Below are 224 nucleotides of genomic sequence, written 5' to 3' on the forward strand. Positions count from 1 at the left end.
ATTTAAGGGAGAGCTATATACAGTATTTTACCCAGCAAAATACCAGATAATCAGCTGGATTAATTGGTTCATCACTAATTTTCAAAGAACAGTTTAGTCATAATTTGTTTTATTCAAACCATAAAATTAGTGTTTCAAATCTTTGAAGTATTGAGTAGTTCAGAAAAATGAGTAGTTCAGAAAAACCTCCCATAATAAATGCATTATTCCAAGAAGGTTAAGAC

The sequence above is a fragment of the Morone saxatilis genome, unplaced genomic scaffold (assembly GCF_004916995.1).
Source record: "Morone saxatilis isolate NCDOM2014 unplaced genomic scaffold, NCSU_SB_2.0 Contig17, whole genome shotgun sequence".
NCBI classification, from domain to species: Eukaryota; Metazoa; Chordata; class Actinopteri; family Moronidae; genus Morone; species Morone saxatilis.